The sequence below is a fragment of the Macaca nemestrina genome, chromosome 6 (assembly GCF_043159975.1).
Source record: "Macaca nemestrina isolate mMacNem1 chromosome 6, mMacNem.hap1, whole genome shotgun sequence".
Classification (NCBI taxonomy): Eukaryota; Metazoa; Chordata; class Mammalia; order Primates; family Cercopithecidae; genus Macaca; species Macaca nemestrina.
The window spans coordinates 54,758,542-54,777,611 of NC_092130.1; the positions used below are offsets into that span (position 1 = coordinate 54,758,542).

The window sequence follows — 19,070 nt, forward strand, 5'->3', positions numbered from 1 at the left end:
GTGGTCCCATGATTTCCCCTCAACTCTAATAAATTACGGAGACTCAAGCTCATCTCCCAACTTCCAGCTGCCAATATTTTAATCCCCACCCATTCTCCCCACAATACTCCTATTCTCCCGATTAAAAAATCAGATGACTCCTATAGACTGGTTCAGAATTTGCAACAAATCAACTCTGCTATGGTTCCTGTTTATTTGTCCTGTTGTCCGAAACCCCTACATCGAAACCCCTACAACCTCCTATCGTGAATTCTTTCCAACACTAGCTGTTTCTTGGTATTAGACCTCAAAGGTGCCCTTTTTACTATCTCTCTACATCCCTCCTCTCAAAACATTTTGGGTTCACTTGCCACAACCCTGGCACAACAACTCACCTGGACTGTCCTCCCCCAGGGGTTCAGAGACAGCCCTCAATATTTTGTTCATGAACTTCGGTTGGACTTTTTCCATCTACCTCTACAACCTAGCATTTTGCTTCAATATGTGGATGACTGACTTCTTTTCAGCCCCACTCTAAAACATTGTATTTAACATACCACCAGGCTTTTAAAATTTTTCACTGAATACGAGTGCCAGTTATCAAAAACCCAATTAACCTCTCCAAAAGCTTTATGCCTAGAATTAATCATAACTCCAAATACTCAAGAAATTCCACCTGCATAAAATCAAGGCATTCAACAAATCCCATTTCCTAAAACAAAAAGGGACTTACTTTCCTTAGATTAGTGGGATATTTCTGATTATGGATAGCAAATTTTTCCATTTTCAGTAAACTCCTTTATAAACACACAAAGGGAAATATTGACCAACCACTCACTCCTACCCCAGATGTTTATCGTGCTTTCTCTCACCTAAAACATGCTTTATTACAGGCCCCCACTGTAGGCCTTCCAAACCTCCTAAGATCTTTTTATGTATATTTACACAATTCTCATAGTCAAGCCCTTGGGCTACTAACCTAACCCATGGGAGATTCCCTCCAACCAGTGGCATATTTTTCAAAATAACTAGATCCCATTTACAAAACCTGGACCCTTTGCTTCAAAAATTTTGGCCACAACCTCTCTAATTATTCCTGAGGCACAAAAACTCATATTCTATAAACCCCTTCAGGTATTTTCTTCTCACAGTCTACAAGATATGCTCAGGCCGGGCGCGGTGGCTCAAGCCTGTAATCCCAGCACTTTGGGAGGCTGAAACGGGCGGATCACGAGGTCAGGAGATCGAGACCATCCTGACTAACACGGTGAAACCCCGTCTCTACTAAAAATACAAAAAACTAGCCAGGCGAGGTGGCGGGCGCCTGTAGTCCCAGCTACTCGGGAGACTGAGGCAGGAGAATGGCGTAAACCTGGGAGGCGGAGCTTGCAGTGAGCTGAGATCCGGCCACTGTACTCCAACCTGGGTGGCAGAGCGAGACTCCGTCTCAAAAAAAAAAAAAAAAAAAAATATGCTCAGCCATAAGGCACTTACCTCCATCTCCTCCTCTTGTATGCAAGCCCTACATTCAACTCTCCTTCAACACTCTCTCTCTCTTCGTAGATACTCCTCTCACAGTACCATCACTCTTTTACCTTCAACACCAGTTTTGAACCCCAACCAACACTGATGCTGATCTCATTGAAAGTTCTCTCACCATGTTTCACCACCTTCCACTCACATTAAATGGAGCCCCAGATTGGTTTATAGATGGCAGTGCATCAAAAAAAATCCCTCCTTTCCAAGCAGGATATGCCATCATTGAGGGATATCATGATGATACCCACTCTTTCCCACCTAGAAGAGTTGTAGAGGCTGCTCCCTTGCCTCGCCTTTGGGCACATCCTCCCAACAAGCAGAATTAGTTGTTACAAACAAAAACAAATTGCTGGGCAATTTTACAGGACATATTGAGAGTAGTCACCACAGTTGTAGTTTTATTCTAGCAGCATTAATGCATCAGCCTAGTATAGGCTTTGAAAACCGATATTCTGTGTTGGTTCTGTTATGGGTGTGTGGATAAAAGGACACAAGCAAAGATGTAGACAATATATAGAGAAGGGTTGAAGGAATAGGTTATGTAACCTAAGGTAATCAGAAAATGAAAATGAAAGGTAATTTTACACAGAATTTGAAAAAACTATTCTAAATTCACATGGAATAAAAGAAGCCCAAATAGTCAAAACAATCTTAAGCAAAAAGAACAAAACTGGAGGCATCATATTACCTGACTTCAAACAATGCTTTAAGACTACAGTAACCAAATGGCATGGTAATGGTACAAACACAGGCATATAGACCAATGGAAGAGAAGAGAGAACCCAGAAATAAAGCTGCACACCTATAATCATCTGATCTTTGACAAAGCTGACAAAAGCAATAGGCAAAGAACTCCTTATTCAATAAATGGTGCTGGGATAGCTGGCTAGCCATATGCAGAAAATTGAAACTGGACCCCTTCTTTATACTGTATACAAAAATCAACTCAAGATGGATTAAAGACTTAGTTGTAAAACCTATAACTATAAAACCTTTGAAAGATAACCCAGGGAATGCCATTCTAGACATAGGACCTGACATAGATTTCATGACAAAGATACCAAAAGCAACTGCAATAAAAACAAAAATTAACAAAGAGGACCGCATTAAACTAAAGAGCTTCTGCACAGCAAAAGACACCAGCAACAGAGTAAACAGACAATCTACTGAATGGGAGAAAATATTTGCAAACTCTGCATCCAACAAAGGTTTAATGTCCAGAATCTATAAGGAACTTAAATCAACAAGCAAAAAACAACTTCATTAAAATCTGGGCAAGGGACATGAACAAACATACTCCTCAAAAGAAGACATACAAATAACCAATGAACATTTGAAAAAATATTCAGCATCACTAATAATCAGAGAAAGGCAAATAAAAACCCCAATGAGATACACTGTCACACCTCACACCAGTCAGAATAGCTATTATTAAAAATTCAAAAAATAACAGATGTTTGCAAGGCTACAGAGAAAAAGGAATCCTAATACACTGTTGGTGAGGATGTAAATTACTTCCACCACTGTGGAAAGCAGTTTGGAGATTTCTCAAATAACTTAAAACTACCATTCAACCCAACAATCCCATTATTGGGTTTATTCCCAAAGGAAAAAAAAAAAATTATTCTACCGAAAAGACAAATGCACTTGTATGTTTCTTGCAACACTATTCACAAAAGCAAAGACATGGAATCAACCTGGGTGCCCATCAATGGTGGATTGGATAAAGTTCTGGTGTATATACCCCGTGGAATACTATGCAGCCATAAAAAAAGTCTCATCCTTTGCAGTAACATGGATTCAACTGGAGGCCTTAATCCTAAGCAAATTAATGCAGGAACAGGAAAACAAATACCACAAGATCTCCTTTACAAGTGGGAGCTAAACTTTGAGTGTACGTAGACGTAAAGATGCAAACAATAGACAGTGCAGACTATGAGAACAGGGAGGGAGAAAGAGGGGAATGGGTTGAAAAACCACCTATTGGGTACTATGCTGACTACCTGTGTAATGGGATCATAGCTCAAACCTCAGCATTATGCAATATACCCATGTAACATACTCACACATGAGCCCCCTGAATCTAAAATAAAATTAGAAATTATTAAAAATTTCAAAAACAAAAATAATCAAGTTTTCATTTTAATTTAGTTCAAAATACTTTCAAATTTTCTTTTTGATTTCTTGTATATAAGATGGCTTATTTACTGAAGTGTAGGCATACTAGATCAGATTAAAATAGGCTTTATAGAACAGGAGAATATAAAGGATCCAAGAGTTAGAAATACATGTAGACCTCACAGGAACTGATAAATCATAGGGAAAAGAGAGGACAACTGTTTTCTCTAGCTCTCCCTATGGTCTCATATTCACTTATTCCTATTTCTCTCTATTACTGCTTTCTATGCTTTTTCCTCTGTAGATGGGTCTCTTCTGCTCATAGTCTTCATGGTCACCACAAAATAGTGCCCTCAATCCTTGGTCTTCAGGATCTTTTACCTCAGCTTTATACATTTAATTAGCTCAGTGTTTCATGGAGAGGAATTTGTTTGGCCCAACTTAGGCCAGGTGTCTACTTGATACTACGGTGGCCAAGATGGTAGAAGAATCATTGGTACAGATATAGACACCCAACCACATGAACAAGGAAAGGGGAGCACATAGACCTGTTCTTTGAACAGCATGTATCATAGTCAAGCATTTAGGGCAACAAGCACTAGGGGCAGAGTAAACAAGGACAAAAGAAAGAAACAAGAGCCCAGGTAAGTTTTCTGTGGGGTTCTGACTTTAAACTGACACCACTAGGCCCACTATAGTCTTAGGACTGTTAAAGCTTCTTTGGCATGACTAAGTCCATGATAACGTCATCTCCTGTTTTCTGATTGCTATTGAATACCATGAGGAGATCAAATTCGTGTTAAGAAGACAGATCCTATGGATATCCCAAGTAAAGACAAATCTCATTTTTGAAGGAATTCTCTGCTCCTGAAAGCTTCTCCCAGAACTAGCTTCACTCTAAAGTCTGGTTCTGCAAGCCCAGGAAATCACCAGTTGCAATTTTAGCATAGTAAAGTCAATGGTAAATTTGCTTGACTAGGGCTTTTAGCCTCCAGCCTCCTAAAGGGAGCATGAAGGCACAAACCTGAAATATTTAAGGAATGTCGACACAATATTTCCTCTGACTGCACATAGACTTTCCTCAGGAAATATGTCCATCCTTCCTTCCCCATTGAACCAGGAAACATATCTATTATAAATATATTTTCTTTTTGTTACATTCGATGAATTTCTCATACTTTCAAAACCTTCTATTTTAATCATGAAAATAAAGTTCTGTAAGTCACAAGACCCACTGGGTCCGGGAAATAATTCTGCTTTAATCAAGGCAGATTATTCACAATTGGGGATTATACTTCAAGCAGGGTTCTGGATCCTAAACGTAAATTCTATTTTTAAAAGTAGGAAATTTTCACTTAAAAGTTGTTAAATCTAAGTAAATGTGTTTATACTGATGACCTGCTGCTCCTCAGGAAAACACAGTGTGTGCTTACAATTACTGCCTCTTTGTGATCCCTCTTTTCAGTTGCTTGTTCTCTAACAAAGTCTTACAAAGAGGTGATGGTGACTATCTGTGCTTTGCAATTCAAGCTGTTTTCTGAATAGACAATTTCCCTAGAACTGCGCCCCCCCTTTCTTCATGACTTCTTGACCCGACATTCATTAAAGCTGAGGTCCTGGCTCAAGTCAAGGGAAGATTTTAGTTATTATCCTTGGCAAAGGAACTCTCCACTGTGGCTTTGGTTTGAACTTCAGCTCTTCAGAGTACAGGGGTCACATGTGAATTTGTTATGCTCTCTGGCAAATGTTTCAGAATAAATGAATCTGATGAAATTCTCATGAAGTATTTGATTTTTAGTGTTTCTCTAATATACAATAAATTGTAATTTATGAGGCGTAATTGAAGAAAATTCTGGAGGAAGTTGTGTATAAGATTAGGGGGATTATTAAATCAACTTTATTGTGTTTTCAAAAGTTAAAAACGGTTTACAGCTAGAATAAATTGCTTGAGAGTGCTATCAACTCATAAATTTTAATAATTTTATAAACATTCTGCAGTTAAGTTGGGCCCATGGCCAAATCCCAGGGCTGGTTTTGTGTCATGTAAAGTAGTGTGTGTTTTAGTTTACCTGACTGATAAAGGAATGAGCTGTTCCCTCATGCACGACACGTAGTGACTGGTCATTAATTTTAATGAACTACAACTGAGAACTCAAATTTGAAGTCAGAAGGTACATTTGGCATCTCTGCCCCTCCCCCATCTGTTGCCTAGTCATTGCTACTATATAGTATCTTCAAAGAAATAAGCTAATTTCATTTCCTTTAGCCTTTTCACCTTGAAAACCAGTTATAGAAGTAATCACTTATCTCCTATTGGGGAGCTGTTAATAGGATTGTTAAAATATTTTTTTTTAAGTAACAAGCTTAAAATACTCATAATAATTTGCATATAGAGAGTTCCCAATATACATTGGCTAAGATAGATTTATATCAACTTCATCAAGGAAATAAAGTGTGATATTTTTGATATTTCTTCTCTTGTGAAAGTTGGTCAAATTTTACACAACTTGCTGAGATGAGCCTGTCTATGTAGAGGCTGGGTTGGTTTCAAATGTGTGCCTTAATGAAATGTGCCAATTAAGTGAGGATTACATTATTCACATGTTATCTAGACATTCCTCTGCCTAGATTTAGACCAAATTAATTATTGTATATTTAATATAATATTATTTTGTTCTTTTATTCCACTCAAATTAAGCATGTATAAAAATTGAGGTGATTAATTTGACTTGGTGTTCAATTATTCATAGTTGGCTTTTTATGACCATAAAAAATAGTCACTGGATACTGAAGGATATTTACATAAGATTTAAACTATTGACTTTGGGCTACACATTCTCTTCTTTTAAAAAACACTTTTAGAACCATGATAAAAAAATAAGTGTGGTGATTTTTAATGATATAGGAGTCTTTTCCATTGATTGTTGAATTTTCACTTTCTTATCTTACTGATGTGACTAAAAAAAAAAAAAAATTAAAGTTGATGATTTCTACCACCAAAAGAATGTCACTTGGTAACTAGATGTGTATATGTATTTATTCATCCATGCAAGATAGGCACATGCTAATATATGCACTTGCCATGCCTACATTTTCACTTAATGAAGAGCTTAATAAAAATCAGCATTCATAGCCCCTTCCTAGTCAGATAAATTAGTTAATGCACAATAAGCAGCTCTTATGTATAATGCAAAAGATTAGTCTTATCATTTGCATAATGTGCTACAAACGGCCCACTGTTCAAGCAGTAGAAGCTTTCCCATTAAATGCGAGTTGAAAGCTGAATGACGTCAATAAAGTAATTATGCTTCATTTGGCATATCTCATTCATTCTCTGGAGTTCAAGACCTTCTCTGAGCTCTGTTGACAGTGCTGCTGAAAGGCATGGTAATGGTTCAAAAGCAGAGCAGTAGAACTCTGGGAATAAGCATGGTGTGCTCAAGCCTCCTATATGAGTTGTTCCCCAGCAGCAATGCATTTTATCCTCTGGCCTATGCACACATGTATGTATAAGCAAGTGCAATTTAGAAACTTTTATGTTAATTCAAATTATGTCAGGATCACTTAATCTCAGCCTTAAAAAGCTTACAGACATTCCCTGTAATGTATGTCTGTTAGCACCAAATTCTCTCAGTTTTTGTTTGTCCTGCAATGTGTTAATTTGCCTTTATTTTTTCATAGATAAATGAGTTAAAAAAAAATTCAGGCCAACAAAGTACCTGTATCATTGATGTCCAGATTTACCAGAATTCCCAGTGGAAAGAAGAGATTGACAATGATGGCATTTCTGTCTCCCCCCTGAAACATTTATAAAAATCCTAGTTCTGCCAATGGGATACACAGAACTCACTGTCACGATGTTGCTCCCCATCCCTTCCTGTACTCACAAAATATTTCCATGTTTTTGAGGAAATAGTTTTCAAAGAATATCTTTTAATTCAGAATAGACACATGCACTTTGCTGATGTGAAAAATAAGACTCAAAGAACTTACATAATTTGGCAGAGAGCCAGTTCTACTGAGTTTAGAAGATAAGTCTCTTGAGTCTTGTTCTTTGACTAGTGTTTCTCTGTGTTGTGTTAGTGTTTATTTTTAAATTTCTTTTCACTTTTGTCTACTATCTTGAGGATGGGGAGGCAGAACACTTTGTAGTGCAAAGCTTCATATTAAAACTGTAAAAATGGTGGTTATGGAATTGCCTCTAAAAAATGCATTTGCATGCTCAGAATCTCACTCTAACTCATTGCTCAAAAGCAGACTGTAGCTAATCTTTTTCTAGTATACCCTGTAACAACAGCATTTTGCAAACATGGTAAAATTATTTCTTCTGAAAATAGCACTTTACTGAAATCCTTGTTTTCCAATTAACTCTTCTTTCTTGAAGATAAAAAGAAATTGTTTTTAAGAAAATGTCTGTTTTAAATAATGTATTTTATATTGTACTATTATATTTCATAATAATTTTTAAAAACAAAAAGGGATTCCTAGTACTTAGACAATTTTATCATTTTCTGTATTTGACCCCACTTACTTCTGTGCTTATATAACTTATAAGCAATAAGTCTGTCCTGGAAAGGTAAAATACGCAACTTAATGCTAAAAGTAGGCTTAAATACCATCATAAGATCTGTGATTTATTCCTCCTCTTTGGGAAGTAATATGAAAGAGCCAAAAAACCAGAGACATTGTTAAAATGTGGATAAATATACTTATAGTCACAATTCTACACGCAAAGTAGAGATTTCGACATTTTAGCTACTGAAGGTATCAAAAAGTCTTAAAGGTTTTTTATATATTAATTAGGTAATTATAAGAAAGTGAAGAAACATCTTAAATTATTTCATTTAGTTTGATAATTTTATTCAGTTGAAGTAAATTTAAATCAGATCACCCATCTTTCACCTTTAGCTAAGAATAATACAAATAATAGATTACCTAAGAATATTTATAGATGCCAATTTTAATACCTCTAAATTTCTGTGGAATCTAATCTGGAACATGGAATGTCAGTTTCTACATAGTGCCAAAATCGTTAAGTAAAAAATGAAATATCTATTAAACAGAAATCTATGTCCAAATGACCAGTTTGAAAACATGTTTTGAGTGGCTACACAACTATAGCTTTGGCTACTTTGGTACGGACTTCAGCTATTTATCATGCTGACCTCTGATTGTGTGTATGTGTGTATGTATGTGTGTGTGATTACATAAAAATAATGCTGCAATATTATTGAATATCTTTTTGTGGCTATTTTCCATGAACCTTTTCTCTTTAGTAGGTCCAGATGAGATGGATTGCTAAAATCCAATAGTGAGAGAAATAATTGTTGTATCAACAACTGCCAGGGTGGTTCTACTGAAACACTGAGATTCTGGTAAATTCAATCCTCTGGATTATCTTTATATAAAAAAGAAGTAAGAGGTATAGGCTCCACCCACTACGTGCAGAAGAAGTTCAGCTCAAATAGTGTAGTTTCAACAATCATTTAACCCAATTTAAATGGTATAAAGTAATTAGTACATATGCTTTGAATGAGAATGTTCCCAAACTTTGATATATAATCATAATTTGGATAGATTTCAACTAAGAGTGTACTTTTACATTGTATCCTTATTGTCAGTAGAGAGTTTTTATTACGCACTAGTAAATGGTCTTTGTGACTGCTGCTATGACAGTCAGTGTTACATCTTAATTAGCAGTATTATTTCTAGTTCAACTAACATAGCTAAAGGGTCCTCCTGGGATCTATTCTGGGATATGATTTTGTTTAATCTTATTATTAATGATAATAAATTTTTACTTTGTTGGAGTATCATCTGTATGCCCATGATTCCATTATTTAAACAAATAATTATTCCACATTACAATTCCTTTTAGAACATGACAATAACAAATCATAGTTATGGCTTATTCAAAGTAAATTAGGTCTAAAACACTAATAAAATTAATTGCAAAGATGTTTGATTGGAAACCAAAGCCAGTTAAAACAGGAGCTCTCTCTCATGGTCTTGATAATGCATTACTCTCTGGAATAAAGCTACCAGCATGAAATATCTAAGCACTTGTTAGCAAACAAAGAGTAATTGAAACTTGGTTGCTAGGAGACATTTTTTCTCATTGTTGACAACCGTGATTTCTTTGATTACTGGGACTATTGTTGTTCATTACACAAACTGAATGTTTTTATATAACATTGGAAAAACATATTTTGGAATCCAATTGTTGTGTGAATACGACCATGTGCTACCAAAGAAATGTTTATTCACAGGTTCAGTAGGTTAACTATTTCTGGTAAGCATTCTTTCAGGAGGCTTAATACATATATATATTAATTTCTTATAAAATGTATATTTTGCTAAAAAGTAAATTTTAAGATTTTATAGAACAGAGATTTTGTATAATCCATGAAATTAAGATTTTCTTACAGAAAAAAATAATATACATAAATTCAACTTTTTCATTGTAGCAATTTATTTTATATTCAAGATTATTTGCATGAAGGAAAATGATATTTAAAATACAAGAAAATGTATAGTTTGAATGAGGTAGGGATTTAAACATTTTGGATAAGAGAGCAAATTTGGAAATTATTTCAGCAAAATGAGCACTTTGGCATCCAGATTTCTCTAGTAAAGAATTTTCAAGAATCTTTATTTTCATGGCATGAATTAGCATCATATTTGGCAAAATTTCAAACAGGTAGACAAATATGTGGAAAATATCTAAACAATCTTTAACTCTCAATGGAATTCCTTTGATTTTTATGCTGTCTGACCTCGGGTGTTCTCATTGCTGCTTGACGCTTGCGGGTTCCTGTCCTCACAGCTGTGAAAGCCACTCTTTCCCACTCTTAAGCCATTTATTTCATGCCTACTCTTCACATTCCTGCTTCACAGAATAGACAAGGAACAATAGACAAGAACTCCTTGAGTTTTCACTCTCTTCACACTTAATGGTCTTTTGTCTTTATTCATCCTTATTTTCTCCCCTCCTATTCAGAATAAATGATATGCTTCCTTTCTGAAACTCCATCTTCTGGTTCTATTCTGTTCCTTTGGACACCTTGGCTATCAATTAACCCTGTCCTTCTCTTCACTTATCAATCTCTTTTTCTTTGTCTAATTATATATTCAGACTATGTTTATAGTCTTTTTATTTTTTTACTTACTAAACTTAAAAGATCATTCTATGTTTATAGATGGTTTCATTTTTCTAACATTGTGAAATTTGACTTTGTCAAATAATCTAACTGAAGTTTCTCTCTCATGTCACAAATGGCCTCTAAATTCTCTAAATAAGGATTTCTTTTAATTCTCATTCATTTAATTCAATGTCAGTTACTGCTGGTGACCTTTCATTCTTTCACCTTAATTTTTGATTCCCTTAAAATCACTACCTGGGATATCATCTCATATCTTTACTAATTCTTACATGTTTTCTCCTTAAACTGCTCTTTCTGTTATTGTATCCTAAAGTCGTTATTTCTGAATTTTGTCTTGGTCCACTTTTGCTCTCTTGCTGCATTCTCTCTATTAAATATCTCACCCATCCAACATCTTCAGTGGACATGCCGGTACAAATCTCTAGGTTAAATTATGTAGAAAATCCCTACTTTCCCCCCAATTCAGTCTTGTATGTTCACCTGACTTCTAAGTAATGTTCATATGAATGCCTCAGTGACACTTTAAACTCATAATTTCCATAATTCCCACTGTCACCATATAGGAAAATTTTATTCTTTATTACTTTAATTCATAGTAAGATACTAGCATCATGCAGCCATTTTTGTTCTTATTTTTCTCACCAAAGCAGTTGTTTGATTACCTAATGTTTTGTCCTGTTTTCTTTGCCATCTCAGTTTGACTTTTCATTGACTCTCCTGTGGACTACTGAAGTCCCCTAATTTATCTCTCCAAGTCAGTTGATGCATTTATCAGTTTTAGATTTTAAACAAAACTCTAATCATACCACTTATGTAATTAAAATTATTAGTGGTTTCCCTAAAGGCAACTCAATGGTTCCTTCTAAACTTATCTCCTAGTTGTCCTTTTTGACTTGAATTACCACAGCATTTGCACCTCTCTCTGAGTACATTATTATAAATGCTACAGTGCAGGATAGCCTCCTAAAAGTCATATTTTCCTGCTCATAAAAGAATAAAAATTATTTGGAGGCAGGGTTTATATTTAATTTATCCTGTATTTTCCATCATGTTTTGGTCAGATTTAATATACATAAACTAAAAAATAAGTTATTGATCAGAAATGTAAATAAGAATTATTTTTCAATATAAATTAGATACGTGATAGTCATATGTAGTCTTAACTAATGTACCCTTTCATATTTTTATTCCCTTTCTTAACTTTTCAAGACAAAGGCTAATTTATACTGATGGATACAATGACTATTTTGAGAGATTCTAAATCTCTGTGAGCAAAATGTTGTTGACTTACATCTGCATATGCTAATTGCATGACTCTGCATAGTACAAAGGAAAGAAAAATATTCTTAGATGATACTGGAATTAGTATACTATTAATGGAAAGTATACTATGCTAAGTTAATGATGCATGTTATGAACTCTAGAACAAGCACTTAGTAGATGAAGCATGGAGATATATCATACAGACAAATAGTGTAGATGCAATAAAAAAGAAGTACACAGACCTTCCAAAATAAAATGTAAAAAAGGAATAAAATAAAGAACTAGTAGGAAAAATATTCTTTACAAATAGCAAAATGGTTAATTCAAACAGAAGCATATTAATTACATTAAAATCACACGAGTTTGAACATTTAAATACATCAAAATCACAGGAGTGTAAACACTGTAAAAGGTAGAGATAATCTGACTGGGTATAAAAATGAATTCCCAACTGTATAAGAAATTCACCACAACAATATGGTCAGTTAATTTTCTGAAAGTTTATAGCAACTTTATTTTTTTTACATTTTTAAAAATTAATTGACAATAATTATATATATACACTGTATGTTACTTTTCAATACCTGTTTACATTGTGAAATGATCAAATCAGGATAATTAGCATAATTCTATCACCTTAACTACTTATTTTGAAATATATAATATATCATTATTAACTATAGTCATCCAGAACTTTTTTATCCTGCCTAACTGAAACTATGTACCCATTGACCAATGTCATCTTTTCTTTCCCTATCCACCTTGAACTCCTAGCCTCTGGCAAAAACCATTCTATTCACTACTTCCGAGTTTACTTTTATAGATTCCACATATAAGTGAGATTGTTCGGTATTTATCTTTCTGTGTCTGCAGTATTTCTCTTAACATAATGTCCTCTAGTTTCATCCATGTTGTCACAAATGACAGAATTTCCAGGTTTTTTTTTCTTAAGGTTGAATATTATTCCATTTGTATATATATATTAGAGTTTTAAAAATCCATTCATCCACTGATGAACATCTTGGTTATTTCCATATCTTAGCTATTGTGAATAACGCTGCAATAAACATGACAGTGCAGACATCTCTTTGACATGCTAACTTCAATTTCTCTAGGTTTACACACAGAAGTGGGATTGCTGGATCATTTGGTAGTTGTATTTTTAGTTTCTTAGGAACCTCCATAATGTTTTTCAAAATGACTGAACTAATTTACAATACCACAACAGTGTACAAGGATTCCCTTTCTCTACATCCTTGCCAACATTTGTAATCTTTCATCCTTTTGATAATATCCAATCTAACAGTTGTGATGTGATATCTCCTTGTTACTTTTATTTGCATTTCTCTGATTACAGAATCTGAGTATTTTTAAAATATATCTGTTGCCCATTTGTATGTCTTTTTTTGAGAAATATCTATTCAAGTTTTTGTCAATTTTTAAAATAGGGTTATTTGATCTTTATTATTCAATAGTTTGAATTTATGGTATATTTTGGATATTAGCCCCTTATCTAATGTATAATTTACAAGTATTTTCTCTCAGCCTGTAGGTTGTCTCTTTATATTAATTGCTTCCTTTGCTATGCAGAAGCTTTGTAGTTTGATACAATCCCATTGTCTATTTTTGTTTTTGTTGTCTGTGATTTTGAGGTCATATCCAAGAAATCACTGTGCAGACCAATGCCATGCAGCTTTTCCTCTGTTTTCTTTTATTAGTTTTACAGTCTCAGGTTTTACATTTAAGTCTTTTGTCCATTTTGAGTTGAAACTTGTGTGAAGGATAAGGTAAGTGTCCATTTTCGCTCTTGGGCATGTGGATATCCACTTTTCCAAGCTCTCATTTGTTAAGTAGATTGTCCTTTCCCCATTGTGAGTTCCTGGCACTTTCATTGAAAATCAATTGACTGTAGCTGTGTGGGTTTATTTCCGGGCTATCCTATTCCAATAGTTGATATATTTGCTTTTAATGACAGTATCATGCTGTTGTTATACTATACAAAATAGTATATCTTGAAATCTGGTAGTATGATGCTTTCAGCTTGTTCTTTTGCTCAAGGTTCTTTTTGCTCAAGATTGCTTTGGCTATTTGGCTTCTTTTGGAGTTCCATAAGAATTTTAGTAATGCTTTTGCTATTTCTATGAAGAATATAATGCAAATTTTGATAGGGATTGCATTAAATCTGTATCTCACTTTGGGCTGTGTAGACATTTAAAAAATGCTAATCCTTCCAATCTGTGAACACAAGATATATTTCCATTTATTTGTCGTCTTTCATTTGTTTTATATAACTTTTCAGTAGACATAGCTTTCACTTTCATAGTTAAATTTATTCCCAAGTGTTTTATATTTTGTATACATATATATGTGTGTGTGTGTGTGTGTATATATATATATATATATATATATTTTTTTTTTTTTTTTGAGATGGAGTCTTGCTCTGTCACCAGGCTGGAGTTCAGTGGCACGATCTTGGTTTACTGTAACCTCCGCCTCCTGGGTTCAAGCTCTTCTCTTGCCTCAGCCTCCTGAGTAGCTGGGACTATAGGCACACACCACCATGCCCAGCTAATTTTTTGTACTTTTAGTAGAGACGAGGTTTCACCATGTTGGTCAGGATGGTCTTAATCTCTTGGCCTTGTGATTCACCCTCCTTGGCCTCCCAAAATGCTGGGATTACAGGCGTGAGCCACCGCGCCCAGCCCTGTATGATACTATAAGTAGATTTTTTTCTTAATTTCTTTGTTGGTGTACTGAAAGACTACTCACTTTTGTAAGTTGATTTTGTATCTGAAACTTTGCTGAATTTGTTCTTCAGGTATAAATGTTTATTGGTGAAATCTTTAGAGTTTTCTATATGTGAGATCATATTGTCAGCAAAGACAATTTCAATTTTTCTTCTTACTTAGATACATTTTGTTCCTTTCTCTTGCCTATTTTCTCTAAGACTTCTAGTACTATGTTGAACAGAATTGCTAGTATTTTGTTGAAAATGTTTGCATCTATGTTTATTAGTGATACTGACCTGTAGTTTTCTGTTTTTGTAGTGTCTTGGTCTGGCTTTGGTGTTAGGGCATTTCCAGTCTCGTAAAATGACTTTGAAAGTATTCCCTTCCCCTCAGTTTTTTGGAAAAATTTAAGAAGGATTGGTAGTAGGCGTTCTTTACATGTTTGGTAGAACTCAGCCATAAAGCCATTTGGCCATAGGCTTCTCTTTGACGGAAAACTTCAGATTACTGGTTTAATCTTTTTACTTATTATTGGTCTTTTCAGATTTTCAATTTGTGATTCAGTTTTGGTAGGTTATCCATTTATCCATTTTCTTCTAGATTGTCCAGTTTGTTGGAGTATAATTGTTCATAGTAGTCTTTTATGATCTTTTGTATTTCTGTTATCGATTGTAATGACTCTCCTTTCATGTCTAGTTTACTTGAGTCTTCCCTTTTTTCTCAATTGTTCTAGCTAAGGATTTGTCATTTTGTTTATCTTTTAAAAAATAACTCTTAGCTTTGTTAATCCTATAATTTTTCTAGTCTCTATTTCATTTTTTTCTGCTCTGATCTTCGCTACTTTTTTCCTTTTGCTAACTTTGAGCTTAGTTCATTCTATTTGTTTGTTTTAGTTCCTTTAGGTTTAACATTAGGTTGTTTTTCAGAGATCTTTCTTCTTTTTTGATTAGATATTTACTGTTACAAACTTTCCTCTTAGAACTGCTTCTGCTGTATCCCATAAGTTTTGGTATTCTGTGTTTCCGCTTTTGTCTGTCTCAAGATATATATTTTAATTCCTCCTTTAACTTTTTGATTCAATAGTTGTTCAGGAGCATATTAATTTATGCATATTTATTAATTTTCCATGATTCTTCCTGTTATTGATTTCTGGTTTAATACTATTGTGTTGAGAAAAGACACTTGCTATGATATCAGTTGTCTTAAATTTGTTAAGACTTGTTTTGTGGCTTAACATATGATCTATCCTGAAGAATAGTCTGTGTGCCCTGAGAAGAAAGTGTATCCTGTTGCTGTTGGGTGGAATGTTCTTATATATCTGTTGGGTCCATTTAGTCTAGAGTGTGGATTAGTCCAATGTTTCCTCATTGCTTTTCTGTCTGAATATCTCGTGTTGAAAATGGAATATTGAAATCATCTCCTATTAATGTGTTGCCATCCATGTCTCTCTTCAGATATTTTAATGTATGCTTTATATATTTAGGTGCTCCAATGTTGGGTACATATATACTTAAAATTTCTGCATTCTCTTTTTTTTTTTAAACAAAAATTTCAATAGTTTTGGGAAAACAGGCAGTATTTGGTTGTATGGGAAAGTTCTTTAGTGATGATTTCTGAGATTTTGGTACACCCATCACCGAAGCAGTGTACCCTGCACCCATTCTATAGTGTTTTATCTCTTACCCCCTTCCAATTATTCTTCCCAAGTTCCCAAAGTCCATTGTATCATTCTTATGCCTTTGCATCCTCATGCTTATAAGTGAGAAGATATGATGTTTGGTTTTCCATTCCTAAGTTTCTTCACTTAGAATAATGGTCTCCAACTCCAGGTTGCTGTGAATGCCATAATTTCATTCCTTTTTAAGGCTGAATAGCATTTCATTTTCTTTATCAACTCATTGGTTGACGGGCACTTAAATTGGCCTCATTTTTTCACAGTTGTGAATTGTGCTGCTGTAAACATGAATGTGCAAGTGTCTTTTTCATATAATGACTTTTTTTCTCTGAGTAGATACCCATAGTGGGATTGCTGGATCAAACACCAGTTTTACTTTTTGTTCTTAAAGGAATCTCCACACTGTTTTCCATAGTGGTTGTACAAGTTTACATTCCCACCAACAGTGTAAAAGTGTTCCCTTTTCACTACATCCTCACTAACATCTATCATTTCTTGATTTTTTAAATTCTGGCCATTTTTGCAGGAGTAAGGTGGTATTTCATTGTGGTTTTGATTTGCATTCGACTTTGAGTATTTTTTTTCATATGTTTGTTGGCCATTTGTATATCTTCTTTTGAGAATTATCTATTCATGTCCTTTGCCTACTTTTTGATGGGATTGCTTGTTTTTTTGTTTTTTTTTTCTTGCTGATTTGTTTGAGTTCCTTATAGATTTTGGATATTAGCCCTTGGTCAAATGCACAGTTTGCAAAGATTTTCTCCCACTCTTGTGTTGTTTGTTTACTCTATTTCTTTTGTTGTGCAGAAGCATTTTCATTTAATTAAGTCCCATCTATTTATCTTTGTATTTGTTGCATTTGCTTTTGGGTTCTTGGTCATGAAGTCTTTGCCTAACCAAAGTCTAGAAAGATTTTTCTGATGTTATCTTTTATAATTTTTAAGTTTCAGGTCATAGATTTAAGTCTTTCATCCATCTTGAGGTGATTTTTATGTATAAGGTGAGAGATGAGGATTCAGCTTCATTCTTCTGCATGTGGTTGCCAATTATCCTACCATTATTTGTTGAGTAGCGTGTTCTTTTCCATTTTGTTTTTGTTTGCTTTGTTCAAGATCAGTTGGCTGTAAATATTTGGCTTCATTTCTGGGTTCTGTATTCTGTTCCATTGGTCTATGTGCCTATTTTTATAACAGTATCATGCTGTTTTGGTAACTATAGCCTTGTATTATAGTTTGAAATTGGGCAATGTTATGCCTCCAAATTTTTTCTTTTTGGTTAGTCTTACTTTGGCTATGTGGGCTCTTTTTTGGTTCTATATGAATTTTAGGATTGTTTTTCCATTCCTAAGTTCTGTGAAGAATACGTCATGGTATGATGGGAATTGCATTGAATTTATACATTGTTTTTGGCAGTATGGTCATTTTCACAATATTGATTCTACCCACTCATGAGCATTCCCGTTTGTTTGTGTTTGTTGTCTATGATTTCTTTCAGCAATGGTTTGTAGTTTTCCTTGCAGAGATCTTTCACCTCTTTGATTAGGTATATTCCTAAGTTTTTGTTTTGTTTTGTTTTTGTTTGTTTGTGGCTGTGGTAAAAGGGGTTACATTTTTGATTTGATCCTCCACTTGGTTGTTGGTGGTGTATAGCAGTGCTACTGATTTTTGTACATTGAGTTTGTATCCTGATCATTTATCAGATCCAGAAGCTTTTTGGATGAGGCTTTAGGTTTTTCTAGGTATATGATCACAACCTTGTAAAACAGTGACAGTTTGACTTTCTATTTACCAGGTTAGATGCTCTTTATTTCTTTCTGTTGTCTTATTACTCTGGCTAGGACTTCCAGTACTATGTTGAATAGAAGTGATGAAAGTGGGCATCCTTGTAGTGTTCCAGTATTCCGAAGGAATGCTTTCAACTTTTCCTCATTCAGCATAATATTGGCTGTGAGTTTGTCATAAATGGCTTTTCTTACCTTGAGGTATGTCCCTTCTATGTTGATTTTGTTGATAATTTTAATCATAAAGAGATGCTGGATTTTGTCAAATGCTTTTTCTGTGTCTATTGAGATGATCATATGATTTTTGTTTTTAATTCTCTTTATGTGATGTGTCACATCTATTCACTTGCATATGTTAAACCATTCCTGCATCCCTGGTATGATAAACCAGTTGATTATGGTGCATTATCTATTTTATATACTGTTGATTCAGTTAGCTAGTGTTTAGTTGAGAATTTTTGCATCTATGGTCATCAGGGATATTGGTCTGTAATTTTCTCTTTTTGTTATGTCCTTCCCTGGTTTTGGTATTAGGATGATATTGGCTTCATATAATGATTTAGGGAGGATTTAGTAAGATTGGTACCAATTCTTCTTAGAATACCTGATAGAATTTAGCTGTGTATCCATCTGGTCCTGGACTTTTTTTTTTTTGGCAATATTTTTATTACTGTTTCAATCTTGCTGCTTGTTATTGATGTGTTCAGAGTGTCTATTTTCTCCTGATTTAATCTAGGAGGGTTGTATATTTCCAGAAATTTATTCATCTCCTCTAGATTTTCTAGTATGTATGTGTGTGTAATGGATCATTCATAATAGCCTTG

At 34.3% G+C, this 19,070-nt stretch overlaps 1 long non-coding RNA gene across 6 annotated transcripts in view; it reads left to right on the top strand.

Moving 5' to 3' along the window:
- The window catches only part of LOC105463157 (uncharacterized), an 833,151-nt gene that overhangs the window by 638,349 nt on the left and 175,732 nt on the right, over positions 1–19,070 (top strand). The gene's annotated exons all lie outside the window — the stretch shown is intronic.